The sequence below is a fragment of the Phyllostomus discolor genome, chromosome 11 (assembly GCF_004126475.2).
Source record: "Phyllostomus discolor isolate MPI-MPIP mPhyDis1 chromosome 11, mPhyDis1.pri.v3, whole genome shotgun sequence".
Classification (NCBI taxonomy): Eukaryota; Metazoa; Chordata; class Mammalia; order Chiroptera; family Phyllostomidae; genus Phyllostomus; species Phyllostomus discolor.
Genome location: NC_040913.2, coordinates 68,719,010 through 68,734,495, shown reverse-complemented (window position 1 = coordinate 68,734,495; position 15,486 = coordinate 68,719,010). Strand labels below are relative to the sequence as shown.

The 15,486-nt window shown below is 41.3% G+C and overlaps 1 protein-coding gene and 1 pseudogene across 3 annotated transcripts in view; one reads left to right on the top strand and one right to left on the bottom strand.

Annotated features, from left to right (window-relative positions):
• The window catches only part of CSGALNACT1 (chondroitin sulfate N-acetylgalactosaminyltransferase 1), a 250,336-nt gene that overhangs the window by 120,884 nt on the left and 113,966 nt on the right, over window positions 1–15,486 (top strand). The gene's annotated exons all lie outside the window — the stretch shown is intronic.
• On the bottom strand, window positions 9,952–11,679 carry LOC114508406 (annotated as a pseudogene).

Below are 15,486 nucleotides of genomic sequence, written 5' to 3'. Positions count from 1 at the left end.
CAAGAAACATATGAATGCATATATCTTTTGAAGGGAAATTTTTTAACATTTCATCAAAAAGCATGATGCCTGTTGTAGATTTTTCATAAATAACCTTTATCGGATTAAAAAAGTTGCCTCCTAGTCCCAGATGTTAAGGGATTTTATCCTGATTAGATGATAAACTTTATCACACACGTTGCCTTTGTCTATCACACTGTCTCTTTACTGGGAAGGTGGCCATATTGACTTACACTCCTTAAGATGTGAGTCTTTTAGGTTGGTGATTATTACCTGGGATGGGTTCCAAGCAGATCCTTTCCCTCTCTTGGCTAATGGACGCTGGAAGAATTGATGTTTACAGTTGCCTAAGGCTTCTTTTTTCGCTCTGGTAGAAATCTGGTTCTGAGCACGGACTGGCTCATTATTATTGTAGTATACTTTGGGTTTTTGTTTTGTCGTTTTTTTTTTTTCTCCCTTCAAGCCTAGGCTTGAGTCTTTTCAGTTAAAATAACCTGTATCCCAACCTTACTTTTTGCCATTAGCCCTGAAGGTGACCAGGTGTTTGCATGGAATCAGAGAAAACTCACCCCTGTTCTTGGAGAAAGCAGGTGGAGTGGGTTTGAGTTGGGAATGTCATCCTTATTCTTCCAGAGGCGGCAGCACATTGCTGTGCAAAAGGGCTCTGAGCCAGAATCAAGATACCCCGCGTCTTCCTGGCTCGCTCCTGGCAAGGGCCTTGCCCTTGGGAGCCTTTGTGTTTGTCCCCTTCCCCAGAGTGAGGGTCGGCATTAAATACTCCTCAAAGGCTGTTTTAGCAGAGTCTTCGAGGGGTAGTTGTTATCATCCTTTTTTACATTATCCCTACAATCCTTAGGGAGTCAAGAATTTTAATCTTATATTTTCAGGTGGGAGCTGAATATGAGGGGAGAGAAAAAAATGCACCGTGGATGGGACCTGGCTCTTTGGTCTGAGTGACCAGTGGATGGGAGCTCAGTGTACTGAGGCGGGGAAGCCCAAGGTGGAGCAGGTTTGCAGAGGAAAAGTACAAGTTTGGCTGTGGACGTATTAAGTGAAACAAATACTTCACCTGAAGTTAAAAACAAGATCTTGTGGGTGCCCAGAACACAGAATGATCAAATCAGGATGGGGAAGTTCCCAGTGGAAGAAATGTGGTTTGAAGTATAGTAAGTAGGCTAGTAGAGTCACTCCTTTCAGGCTTGGAGTCAGGGCGGGAGGAGCCACTGTGGAGAGCAGCGTGGCCAGCTCAGAGGCTGGGACTGTAGGTTGGAGGCCTCTGAGTGTTAGTTATGCAGGGAAGCTTAACAGTCCCCATGAGCCCTTGGGAGTGACTGAGCATGTCCAAGGCTTAGAGGGGTCTGAGCAGGGTGTGGTTAGAAGGCTTGGTCCAGTGGCCCTGAAGGGTGGATTAAAGACACTGAGGTGCGAGGAGCACTTGGGAGGCTCCTGTGGGCAGTTGTGGGAGAGCCCACGAATGAGTACCTGCCATGGTCAGTGGCTGGGGGACTAGCCGAGAGCTGCTAGAGTTAAGGGAGAAGATGGAGACAGTTGGACCAGGCTGTTTGGGTGATGGATGTGGAGGGTGGGGGACGGGCTTTCACAGCCAGGGAGCAGTGAAAAGTGACTCCAGCTCATCTGTGACTTGCTTGTTGCTTCTGTATGCTGAACATAATTTTTTTTATCATTGCTATATAAAAGGGAACTTCAAAATAATTTTTTTGTGCATGTCAGCCTAAAGAATTTTTGCGAAGTGAGTGAATCCACCTAATAAGAAAACATGCTTGAAGTGACCGGGAATGACCTTTTTAAAGTTGAACACAGCTCACGGGGCTCCCAGCTTCTAATTGGGCCCTGGGAAGACTGGGGCTGTGGCAGGAGGGTGGTGTGCAGATGGGGGCCCCAGCAGCTACCCACCCCTCGGCCCTCAAGTGTCCCGGAGGCCTCAGAGTGGCCCCCTGTGGGTGGGAGCTCAGGCCTTGGGGTGGAGGAGGAGGGAGGGCCAAGAGCTGCTAGGCATCCAGAGTGAGAAATGGGGGAGACAGGGCCCTCCTGCCGTGACAGCAGTGACTGCCCCCTAACCCCTCTGGGCCCTGGTCGGGCTCATGTCTTCTGGACATCTTGCCTCCTGGGTCCCTGCTGGCTTCCCCTCTTGCTGCAGCCCCTGCTGCTTCCACGGGCCTTCCTCACTATTGGTTCACTGCAAGCAGAATTAGCTTCACAACATGTGCTTTTTGCTCTTGGACTTGTGATAGTTTCTAGTAACATGGCAAATGAGGTCAATAGAGTTCTCTTTTGGGGGGGCTCCCTGCCCCTCCCCCCACTTCTCCCTTGGCCTTTGTGAAGGAAGACAAGGCTGGCACATATGTCCTGGTCACCAGACCACAGCACAATGCAGGAAAGAGAACTCCAGCATGAAAGCAGCACTTGGGTGTGAAATTTTTTAGGGGCTCTCTGACACTGTGGAGGGCTTCCAATTGAAGGGCTGAGTGTGGCCAAGAGGGCCTAACAAATAGGGAATAGCCTCACTCTTATTTTTAGTGTATTTCTTATCATTCTCCTATCTTACTGTGCTTGTCTATGCTAATGAACATTTATCCAGTATAGCCCCAAATCAAGCTCTCAAGTTTACATATTTCCTTTCAGTCATTTTCATCATAAAATATAATAGATGTACAAAAAAGTCCATAGGCCAAAATGGTGTAGGTTAATAAGTAATTAGAAGGCAACCACCGGTGTGACCAGAACACTGCTGGCCTGCCCCCGGCCTTCCAGGGTCCTCGCCGAATGACTGCCTTTCTCCCTCCCACTGGTGACCACTCCTGCCATTTTTATAAATAAATAAATAAATAAATAAATAAATAAATATTGCTCTAAAAGAAGTCTCATCACTCTTTAAATAATATCATTTGGTTTTGCTTGTTTTGGGATTATATGGAAATAGAGTCAGATTATAATCTTTTATGTCTTCTTTGTTCTACATTAGTTTTATAAGATGTATTTCTTTTGCTGTGTGTAGGTATAGTTTGTTAAATTTTGCTACCATATAGTATTTCCTTGAATGAAAACATGACGTGTTTATCTACCTCTTAAGAGTTGTTAACATGTGGGACGTTCCAATGATGCAGCTGTGACTATTCTTGTGCCGGGATCCCAGTGCATGCTAGTGTGAGTTTCCCGTCAGCCTGGAAGAGGAATCGCTGGCTCATGGATGCGCCTCTCTCTGTCTCTGCTGTGCTGCAGGAGATCCTGGGACCTTGCCAACACTTAGTATTGTCCTGCGGTTTATTTGCTTGCTTGTTTGTTTTGTTAAATGAGTGTGTGTATTCATAGCTCTTCATGTTTTTTCTTTGATTTTCTCTGTTTCCTAGTGAGGTTGATGACTTTTTTGTACGTTTACAGTCACATGACTTTCCTCTTTTGTGAAATGGATCAGTTTTATGTTGTGCTGTCCGCCTCTTTTGAATTGTTTGCAGACTTCCTTGTACATTCTGGATCCTGCTCTTCTGTTAGCTGTGCACATAGCGAATCTCTCCGTCTCTGTGCTGACTCTTCGTATGGTGTTTCTTGGCAAACAGAAACTTTAAATTTGATACGGTTAAGTTTATAAGTCATTTCCTTTCTGGGTCGTGCTTTTTGTGCCTTAAGAGATCCTTCCCTACCCCAAGGCCATGAAGTATTTTCTATATTATATTCCATATTTAATGTATTTTCTATATAAAATTTAATATATAAATGTAATATATTTTCTGCATTAAGTCATTTTCTGTATTAAATTTAACCTCTCACATTTAGGCATGAAGTTCATCTGAAATGAATATTTATGGGTGGTGTGGGGTAAAGATCCAAACTAATTTATTCTCTCTAGATATTTATTGCAAAGACTAACTTTCCTACCTCCGTGATGTATCCCATGTCATCATGAGTGTAAGTCTGATTCTGAGCATTTTGGTCTGTTCTCTTGGTCTTTTCTGGGCCTGTACCACATGGGTGTAATGTTTTTTAAAAAGTCTTGATATTCGAGAAGGCATTCTTGATCTTCAAGAGAGACTTGACCTGTCTTGGCCTTTCACATTTCCACATAAAATTTTAGAATCAACTTGTTTAAGTTTTGGATCCCTCAAATACAATTTTGGGATTTAGAGTGGGATTGCATTGAATCTATGGATTAATTTGGAGAAAACTAATATCTTTACAATATGGAGTCTTCCTCTATTGTCTTTCAAAATGTCTTCATAATGTTTTATAGTTTTTTCAGAAGTCTTACATATTTTTATATTGTTTTAAATGTTCTTTTTTAGGATTTAATTTCCTGTTTGCTGTTACATAGAAATTTAGTTTGTTTTTCTACGTTGCTAATTGCTTTCCTACATTGCTAAACTCTCCTATCAACTTATCTGTAAATACCTTTGCTATTCTACAAATGTAATCATATCACTGGTGAATAATGACATCTTTGTTTCTTCTTTTCCAATCTTTAAACCATGTATTTACTTATGCTTACGGACTGGTCAGGCCCCCAGCTTATGGCTGACTGTAAGGTCTGGTGGGGTGCATTGTTCCTCCTTCTAATTGCAGTGAGAAATTTTCTGCATTTAAGAATTACATATGATGTTTGCTATAGGAAAGAAAGATGTGACCTATTTCTACCTTTCTAAGGGCTTTAGATCATGAATATTGCATTTTATTTTACATATTTTATGCATTTATTGACATTATATGATTTTTCTGCGTTAGACTGTTAAGGTGAGAAATACTACCTCAGCATGTTAAACCAACTTAGCTCCTGGGATAAAAGTCAACTTGAAAGTTTATGCCTGACTGGGTTCAGTTTGCTAAAATTTTGAGCGTGGTGGGGGGGCAGGGGTTGTACCTGTGTTCATGAGAGATATTAATTTGTGATTTTTTTCTCATACCATCTTTATTGTTAAAATAAGGCATTGAAATATTTCATTTCCTTCTGAAGTTTGAGGAATAAAAACTGTGATTTTCAATGTGAAAGGCACAGTTGCATTGAAATAGAACTATTTATCCCAGCATGGAGTTCAGGGAGTATCAAATATTTGGAAACAGGCTTCCTTTGGAAAATTTCAAATCATGCTCAGGATGTTTCAGTTTGGCTGATAATGAAAAAATTCCTTTATATAAATTGTTTTGTGGACTTATCCTTTGATAAACGTTTTTAAAAGATAATTAGATTTAAAACTTGTTCATTATTCCATTTCAACTTCTAAATTAAATGTCAGCATGGAAAGAATCTTTCTTATCTTGGCTAACTCATGACACTAATAATTTGAGTATTGAGTCAATACTCGAATAGTGTATATTCTAAAAATAGTTTCCTGTTTTGGAAGGAAAAGACAAATGTTATAAGTTAAAAGAGTAAAATCTAGATAAAAGCCACATGATGTTGAATACATGACATAATTTTGAAGGATGTTGATTAACTTCCCAGATCATTTAAATTTCTTTTTCTGCATTAACATATTATTTTACAAGTGTGTTCAGAAACCACCTGGAAACCCTGATGGTATAAGTCGTTCAGCTGTCGGGACCCTTGGGTTCCTAATCTTACAAAACAAAATTCTGACCTGGTGTTGGGAAGAACAGAGAGCCAGACAGCCTACCTGAGAAAAAGGTTCCCACCTCCCAGGGGTGGCTATGGAGTTGAGTGTGTATCTGTATAAAAAATGATACTACTGACAATCAAAACAAACTGAATCTGTTAAAGAACCATGAATCCATAAAAAAGGAAAGTTGAAGTGTGCTAAGACGTAGTTTGGATGAACACTTGAGCTACAATATAATTTATAGCAAACCTGACATACGGGTTGGGCCAAAGCAGGTTTACAGTTGCTCACATGGAAAACGAGTTGGGCCAAAGCAGGTTTACAGTTGCTCACATGGAAAACGACGCAACAGTTGCTACATGCTACAAGAATAAACGCTGGGTTGCACGTACTCGAGACTGCACCTGCTTTGCCCTGCCTTGTATACTGACCATGTGCAGTGTCCCCTGATCTGTGGTGGCGATAAGCTGGTAAGGGAATGGAGGAGTTTTAGAATGCAAGGAGACATTAGCAACCGTGCAGTCTGACTTTCTTATCCCAGAGATTAGACCAGTGATTTGCCTAAAATCAGATAAGTATTGATTATTAGAGTTGGGACTAAATTTCTTTCTTCCTCTTTTCAACACAGATTTACCAAGAACCTGCTATTGTGAGAAGTTGTTCTACATAGTGGGGCTACAGGGCTGAACAACTGAAGTTTGTCCCTCATGGGGTTTATATGCCAAAGTAGGAGGCGGGCAGTAATCAAAGAGCTGTGCAATAAAATGATGGCATTGAGAAGAGGCAGGAGGAAGGACAAAGCAAGGGGAGGAACGGAGGTGACAGGGAATGCTGTTTTGGGTAGGATGGTCAAAAAGTCTCACTGAAGCAAAGACCTTTTAGTGAAACCTGAGTGATAATCTTGAGGAAGAATGTTCTAGGAAAAGAGAACCAAAAGTGCAGATGCTTAGTGTGCTCCTAGAACAGCAAGGGGGTCAGTGTGGCTCCAGCAGGTAAGCCAGGGGCATGAGTGGGTGGGCTGTGGTGGGAGAGGAGGCCGGGTGCCAGGTCATCTAGGGATCGGGTGGCCATGGTAAGTAAGTGGACCCTTTAACAGCGGGGTCTGAGCCCTGGCAAGGTAGCTCAGTTGGTTAGAGCATCGTTCTGATACACCAAGGTTGCAAGTTTGATCCCTGGTCAGGGCACGTACAAGAAGCAATCAATGAATGCATAAATAAGTGGAACATCAAATAGATGACTCTCTGCCTGTCTGTCTCTCTCAGATCAATTTAAAAAAATGCATTTAACTGTGTGGGTCCATTTATATGAAGATTTTTCAATAAATATGTATAGTACTGCAAATACATTGTCTCTTCTTTATGATTTTTTAAAATATGATTTTCTTTTCATACCTTACTTTATATTGTAAGAATGCAGAACAAAATTCATAGAACACAGAAAATATATGTTATTTGACTTCTGTGTTATTGGTAAGACTTCCAGTCAACAGTAGGCTGTTTGGGGAGTCAAAAGTTATACATGATTTTTCAACTGTTTGTAGGTTAGCCTCCCTTAACCCGCATGTTGTTCAAGAGTCAAGTGTACTTTGGGATTTATTCCTGGTGTGCAGGGAAGACATCGGAGAGTCTTGTGCAGGGAAATAACACAATCTGACTTCAGTTCTGAAAGGTACACTCTGGCTGCTGCAGACTAGTCCGCAGAGAGACAAGAATGGAAGAGACACGGGGGTGGGAGTTTTGTAGTGAGAGACCAAGAAGAGGGGGAATTAGGAGGAGGGAGTGAAAAAGTCACAGCTTGATGACTTCTTGATACATCTTAAAGGCAGAGCAATAAGTTTTGCAGAAGAATCGAATGTGGGATATCAGGGATACTCAGGGTCCTCAACAGTTTTGCCCGTTTCCTTTCCCCTCACTAGGCCATGTTAGGGTGCTTTTTCTGGATTTAATTTTGCTCTTTTTCTCTGAAGCATGTGCAAGTTAAGGTTTAAGACTGTGTGCTGGGCAGATGATCCTTCTCATTTGCATATAGTATAATGTTTGTTTATAGCACATCTGCCTACAGGTGTCCCAGACTTTGTATCTGATTTTCATAAATGTCTGCATCTGGTTCCATTTTAGTTTGCATTTGGAAACTTAATAATATTCTACTTTAATCTCTGCATTGACCTAAGCATTGCAGAGTCTTTTTGAGGTTAGATTCGCTTCAAGATAGATGGTGCATTAATATGACTACTGTAGCTCTGTGTATTGGCACTAAAGAAATTATCCTGGGAAAAAAAGAGAGAATCTATTAGTTTGTGCCTGCTTGCAGCAGATAAGAGCTTGCGTGTAGAACAGACCTAATAACGCAGACTTCCAGTAGTGCCAGCTCATTAAGTGGCCTGGAGGACAGCAGTGTGGGAGAGCAGTCTCCTTTGCTGTGGTGCAGTGACACTGGACTTGACCCTGAATTGATGCCAAAGGCAGATGCATTGGATTTGTGAATGCTGATTGTCATCTGAGCATCCCCCTGCCCAAACAAAGGGAACTCGGGTTAAGTCAGGATTTCAGCCGCTAATAAAATGCTCCTTCTCATGTAGGTTTCTAATGCAGGATATTGCCCGTGCTTCCCATCGCCATTTCCAGTGTTACTGTTGTTGTTATCTCGGAGGGAAGAATGCACACATTCCCGATGCCTGTCTTAGAAACGGGGCTCCAAGGGCACAATGAAGACGAGCATTTTGCTTCTTCAGTTTCTGTGGTGTCCCCCCCACCCCCCCGAGTTACCAAGGGGAGGAATGTGTGCTGTGGGTGTGTTTGCACAAAGCTGTGTTTTCAGTGGTTTACACACCAGGTTGAACTGTGCCACAAAGCAGATATGCCGTGTTTTCAGGCGAGTCTATATGGGTGACAATAAATCCCGTTTTGTAAAGAAATGAGTAGAAATGGACCTCTTAATTCCCCTGGGTCCCAGTCACCTGGCCATGCCAGGTGACGTCTGAAAGTGTGTGGTTTGGAGAGTAAACGGCACCTTCACTATGGAGATGCATTTGAATGTTTACAGATGTTTCCAGCTGGGCCAGTGTCAAGGTCTTGCTTTAGTTCCTTATTAGATGTGTGGGAATTATGCTTCAGCCTACTGGACAGATTTCAAATACTTAGGTCAGAGTACTTATGGGAAGCATGTGAAATCTTCAAAAGTTTGGGAGTTAGGGCCGTTTCTAATGGGCCTCTCTGGTGCATCCGATAGCTCGTCACCCTCCTTCTTCAAACTGCACCCCTTTGGCTTCCGGAACACCAAACATTCCCTGTCTCTTCTGCAGGCTTCTCCCGCCGTTGGACGCTGACATTCTCTAGGGTTTCATCCTCGGCCCTCTCCTTTAATTCCACCACCTGATCTTCCTGGAGAGTCTCACGCACATCTAGCCTGGAGACAGATGGCTGTCAAACTGTCATCTCTGGCCCACACCTCTGCCTTACACTTTTGATCTGCACATCCACGTCTAGTGAGTCATTGCTTTCTGCGTGTGGCGCAGGCGCCTCCAACTCTGCTACGGCTTCACAGCCAGGCTCTTTACTTTGCCCCACAGCCTGGCCTTTGTTCCATCTGAACGCTGCCTTCGTTGGTGGCCCCACCATCTGTCCCTCAGCCACTCGAAACGTCCCTTGCAACAACAGATCAATAACCAAGTTATCAAGACATTTTATACTAAAGCTTCATTTAAATTTTTTATCGAAGTAACTCATGCCCATGGTTAAAAAGTCAAATAGTGCAGAATGGCTTAGAATAGAAAAGCAGTGGTTTCCTTGCCCCACCCCCTCCCCACGCCCATTCCTTCTTGCCAAAAGGCCCACTTTTAACTGCTGTCACTGCTGCTTCTGGTAGCTACTGTTAAGTATCTAAGTTCTACACTTACACTGTTCTTTCCCCATTTGTCCTTGCAGACGTGTCTGCTGGTGTCCTGCCACACTTTTCTATCTCGCCTCTCCTCTTCGCCCAGCATAGTCGTATCACTATTTTTAGTTTCCCTATTGGAGTAATTTAAGTAATGTAGTTATGCCTTATATCTTGCTTCTTCGCCTTTGGGTGGGATCACTGGGTCCTTGACTTAGCAAGTGAGGATCTTGCACCCGCACCCTTCCCTTTAGCTCCTCTCTTTCCTTTTCCTCGTTCCCCTCGTGTTGTGGGCACTGACTTTCCAGTTATCAAAATCGATCCTGTTTAGTTGATAAATCAGTAAATTGATTTTCTCAGATCTTGGAGACATTACTTCCTTTTGGTCTCCAGTGTTGCAGATAAGTCTTACACTGATCTAATTTCAAGTGATCTATACTTTTTTTTTTAAACTTCAAAATTTTTTTCTACTTTTGGGTTCTGAAACTTCTTGATTCATTTTTTTAGCTGCTGTTCAGTAAGTTTGTTGTATTTATCTGAAAAACCTTCATAGAAAATTGTGGTTTATTATCTCTCAGCAGCCCGTTCCTGAGCTCTGAGGAAGCTTGCTCTCTTCTGAGCTACTCGATCTTTCTTCTGGGCAGGAGACACTTTGGGATGATTCCATCTCTTCTCTTTAATTTCTTCCTTAGGCTGCTTTTTATAGACTGGGTTCTCTCGTACAGCAGCATAAGCTTTCTTATACATGTCCTCCATCATGTCTGGAGTTACATTGTTCTTTATGTATTGAGAGAACTGTTTCTTGTAAGCTTCTTCATCTTCTTCCATCAGGTAGTGCATATAATCTGCCGCATGCTGACCCATGATGTGCCTCCGATGCCTTTCCGCATTGAGTTCCTTGCTTTCTGGATCATAACTAGGGAATCGTTTGGTAGTGTCAGGGACAGACAAGCCTCCACCCACAGCTCCCTTCAGGGCCCCAAACACTTTATTTCTAGTAGTTATTCTGGCAAGCCCTGCCTCCAAATAGTAGGTGAAGGCACCAGGTTGACCATCAGTGCTTTCCACATTGTGTTCATCTCCAGTCACCTGCACTTGGCCTTCGCAGATCCTGTCTGTGCCAAACCTGTTGGGAAGCTGCAGGTCAGCAGCAGGCCAGTACAGTGTGCTGCAGCATAGCACTTGTCGGGCCGACCGTCACACCGTGCTTCGGGAGTTCGTGAGCAGAAGCTGCACAGACTATCATATCTCCTTCCACATGGGCATACGCAGTCTGACAAATGACATCTCTGTTGGCTGCACGAACTCTCACCCTGTATCTGGCTGTGTTGTACTTATTTTTATCCTAGATTACCAAGCATTTCTGGGCATTGTAATCAGTTTTACCCTCTTGTCATCTTCTGAATTTCACTTGGAATCTCTGGAAGTAGGCCTTATTTTTGACAACTTTTACAAACCCCGTCCTGCGGATGAAAGACCCACATCCAGAGCTGGCCACAGACCTCCAAGCCCAGCATAGCTCTGGTGCGGGGAGAAGCTCTCCATTCATTTTTAATTGCTATAAAATATTCCATGACATGAGCATATGATAATTTACTGAGCCAGTCTACTACTTATGGATATTTGTTTCCAGTTTTACACTTGTACACTTGTAAATAATACTGCTGTTTCCAGTTTTACACTATTATAAGTAATGCTGCTATCCTCATAAATGGGAACTCATAGTTCCACAAAATATATATTGAGGAGTGGAATTGCTTATCATAAAACATACATTTCTTCAAATTTACTGTGTACTGCCAAATAGTTTTCTGTAGGAGTTATACCAATTTACGCATCATATTGCTAGGTTTAAAAAATTGTTTATTCTGGTGGGCATAGAGTGGCATCTTGTTGTTTTTCTTTACGTTTTTGTTGATGACTGATGAAGCTGAAGGTTTTACATGTCAGTTGGACATTTGGATTTCTTCTTTACTGTTGGGTTATTTCTTCATTTCCAGGAGTTTTTAAAAAATGTGTTTTGGATTTCAATTGTCTATCAGTTATATGTGTTCCAAACATTGTTTTCCACTCTGTGACTTGCCTTCCTATTTCCTTTTGGATATCTTTTAATAAATAGATTTTTAACATTTTATTGTGGCCCAATTGATCAGTATTTGTGGTTAGTACTTTTTCTTTCTTATTTAAGAAATCTTTTCCTAGTCAGAGGTCACCAAGGTATTGATTTGAATCTTTTTTTCCTAAAAGCTCTGTTTCGTCTCTCACATTGGGTCTTCAGCGGACCTGGAGCAGTTTCTGCGTGTGGTGTGAGGTCAGGCTCAGATTTCTGCACAAAAAGTGGAGACAGCAAACCTGTGTTTCTTTAACAACAACACCAGCATCAAGCATGTGACGGAGGCAGGGCCCTGTGCGGCTGAGCCTTTGCGTGTCCTCAAGGTGTGTCTTCCGTCTGTCCTCAGTGCATGCTCTGCTGCCTCTGTCCCTCCCAGTGGCCTCTTATCAGCCGTCATCCTGCTCTTGGTCAGCGTGTTCTTGAAGGTGAACGGAAAGGAAAAATGCGTTACCTTCTGATCTTCTAAACATTCTATTTAGCTCTAGTTTGATGTTATTTGCATGAGTCATTTTATACCAGGAAAACTAATACATTTTTAAAGTGCAACTTATTATAAAGCAAAATCTAAAACTTGAGCAATGCCTATTTTTGTTTCAATATTGAAGTGCTACCCATATTTCGAATGCAGTCATGCTCTTAACATGTAGATCTTTAATTTCACTAAGAAATTATTGGAACTTGCAAGTGTGAATATTAAAATTAAACCCAACTTATTTTAGAAATAGTGGAAAAGAACAAAAAAATGAAAGAATAGTTAAAAAGCCTAGAAAAGAATGTTTCTATTTGAAAAAATAAAGAAGGAAAGAAAGAAAGAGAGAGGACAGAAAGGAAGAAAGGAAGAAAGAGAGAGAGAGAGAGAAAGAAAGAAAGAAAAAGAAAGAAAGAAAGAAAGAAAGAAAGAAAGAAAGAAAGAAAGAAAGGAGGAGGGAGGGAAAGGAAAGGAAAGGAAAGGAAAAAGAAAAGCAAGGTTGGGGCAGCAGTGATTATTTTCTGCATTACAGGTCTATTGGAAAGGAAAGAAACATACAGCTGGAAGGAATTTTAAAGTCATCTAGTGCAGCATTTTACCTCTAAGAAGTGGACTATTCTCACTTTTAATATAATTGCAGAAAAGAAAATTCCACACTCTTTCCTAGTAATATTTAATATACTTCACTGTCAGATAATTTTCCTTATGCTATGTCTTAAGTCCATTTTCTTATTCTAGTTGAAATGGAAACAGAGAAATCGGGCCAACCATCTGTGTCTGTAATAATTCTTCATTTACTTGATGGTCATTACTAAATCCCTCAGCCTTCTCTTCATGGTATAATCTATTATGTTTGTTTAGTACTTTCTTTTAAGCCAGTTTCCAAATCATCTATTTAATGTTTTTTTATTCCATCTGAATTCTTCCTGTGTCATCTATAAATTATGATTTATAGGCTCAAAAACTGAACATAATACTTTTGCCAAGGTATGACCAAATGCTAGTTAATCAATAGGGATGATATTCCAGAGAGTTCTCGGAGACTTCTGATGTGAATTTCTTTTCATGATAAAAGATGTTTTGATATACGGCTGTGCATGGAAGTTTGAACACACTTGTTTGTCTCCCCTTTCTGAGACTGCCCAAAATGATAGGTGGCAAATAAAAAGGTGTAAGTCCACGTGGACAAAGGACATGGGAGACGAGGTGGAACACTCAAAGCCTCGTGTCCACAGAGAGGGAAGTCAGCCTGCAGAGCAGGATGTGTGGTCAGGACACGAAGTCTCTGTGCTTGGAACCACAGCCGTGCCAGAAGACAGGTGTGAAGGGCGAAGTTGAAAACTGGTGATGCTAGTTAGACCCCTCCTACTCCAGGAGGCTGGACGGATACCCCTGGCAGATACATTTTCTAGAGAAATTAGATCAGAGAGGCTTTGGACTGGGAAAAAAGATACAGATGACGTAATGGGTAAGATCCCTTTCGGGCATCCAGAACTCTGACAGTTAGGTTTATATTCCTCTATCCCTGGATCAGAGGATTAGAAGATTCTTGTCTGGGGAACTGACTGGTTGAGGAGGAAAGACATTCAGAGGTCTCCCACCCATTCATACCATGCAAGTTCAGCTGTCTAGGTCTCACAGGGAACTGCCGAGGATCACCACATTTCTGAGGGTCAAGAATGAATGGGGTCAAAACAAATCATCAGGACAGAAGGTTCAGAAGAAGCAGAGGGAAAAGCAGGGAGGACAAGACTTCCCAAAATTATAATTGATCACCTTTGAGAGATTAGAGAGGATATTTCATTCACAAAACAGGGCTTGGAAATTAAAAAAATATAATAGCAGAAATTAAAAATTCAGAATTAAAAATCAAAGAATTACAATGTTGATGGCACTGTCCTGAAAGTAGAATGAAAACACAGAGACAGCAAACATGAGAGGAAATAAGCTGTGTTTAGGAAGTTCAAAATCTGACTAATAAGAGTTTTAGGAAGAAAATGCAGGGGAGAAAAAGTGTAGAAGAATGATATAGAAGAGTTTTCCAAAAATGAAGGATATCAGTTTTCATATGGAAAGGGTGTGTTGAGTTCCCAGCACAATGAATGGAAACAAGGCCAATTCCAAGACACATCTGATAAAGTCTGTGAATAAAATAAAATTTTCCTAAAAGTTTTCACAGAGAAAAAAGTAGGTCACATACAACGACTCAGCAAGTAGGCTGGTGCCTGACTTTTCAACCGTAATAGTGAAATTTAGAAGAAATGGAGCTATACCTTCCAAATCTGGGGAAAATTATTTCCAATTTGGAATCTTGTATCTGGCCAAACTGTCAATCAAAAGCAAAGGCAGAATAATGCTATTTTCAGACAGACATGAAAGGTCTCAAAAATTGGCCTCCCATGCACTCTTTCTTGGGTAGTTCTTGGAGGAGATACTCTACGAAGGTGAGGGAATAAGCCAAAAATGATGCAGCAAGTGGGGCAAAGTGAAGGAGGATCCCTGATGGGAAGTAAAGAGAAGTTCTGGGTGGCACCTGGATATCACCTGTGTCAGGGCTGGAGGGCAATCTTTTCAGGTCAGACGGGAGGAGAGACAGGCCAGGAAATAAGGAAACAAACAACAAATCAGAAAGATCATCTGGTGTGTTTATCTTTGATGCGATGAGTTTTCTAGGTCTGTGCTAGAGTGTGGGGAAAATTAGTGTTAGATGCATAAGAAAAAAATCAAGCAAATGAAAAATTGAGCTAATCACGTTAGGAAAGACAAGTGATTGTATAAGAAAAGAAATATAGTATACTGTGGGGCTCAGTTATGAATAATATTTAAACACAATGTAAGGCAATACACAATGTAAGGTAAGGCAATGTTTGCCTTACCTTAATGTAAGGTAAATATTAAGCATTACTGTAACCAAAATTGTGATGCAGTTCAATCAAGAGGATTTTTGCGTGGAGTGCAGGGAAGCAAGTGTGGAAGAAAGCTAAATTCTCATCTTCCACAGCAGGAACCCAATAGATATTAGAAACGGGTAAGAAATAACAATTTTTTAAAAACATTTTTTAAAAAGATTTTATTTATTTATTTTTAGAGAGGGGAAGGGAGAGAGAAAGAGAGAGAAACATCAATGTGTGGTTACCTCTCATGTGACCCCCACTGGGGACCTGGCCTACAACCCAGGCATATGCCCTGACTGGGAATTGAACATGTGATGCTTTGGTTCGCAGCCTGCGCTCAATCCATTGAGCTATGCCAGCCAGGCCAGAAATAACAATTTAAGAATATTTGTTAAAATATGAATTAAATACTAAAAGAAAGAGCTGAAAGTTGAAAGTGATTGCCTTTGGTCACTAGGTCTCAAGAATATAGAAACTGGGTTAAAATACTAGAAAATAGATCTTTTACCTCTACCGAATGTATCTATATCTATTTGTGTCATTGAATTACATATGTAAAACATTTTGAGG